The sequence below is a fragment of the Tarenaya hassleriana genome, unplaced genomic scaffold (genome assembly GCF_000463585.1).
Source record: "Tarenaya hassleriana unplaced genomic scaffold, ASM46358v1 Cleome28, whole genome shotgun sequence".
Taxonomy (NCBI): domain Eukaryota; kingdom Viridiplantae; phylum Streptophyta; class Magnoliopsida; order Brassicales; family Cleomaceae; genus Tarenaya; species Tarenaya hassleriana.
The window spans coordinates 613,893-614,126 of NW_010966021.1; positions in this window are offsets into that span (position 1 = coordinate 613,893).

The following is a 234-nucleotide window of genomic DNA, read 5'->3' on the forward strand; positions in this document are numbered from 1 at the left end:
ATACAAACATATGTTATGTATATAAATATATATTTTATGTATGTATATATACGTACAAATATATACGTATATATATTTGTAAGTATAAATATATTTGTAAGTATAAATATTTGTATATGTATATGTATTAATGTAGTAATATATCATAAGTTTAACTTGGATCAGTTGGTTGGTTGTCAATTGGAACTCTAAAGTTAAGCGTGCTTGAGCTGGAGCAGTGGAAGGATGGGTGAC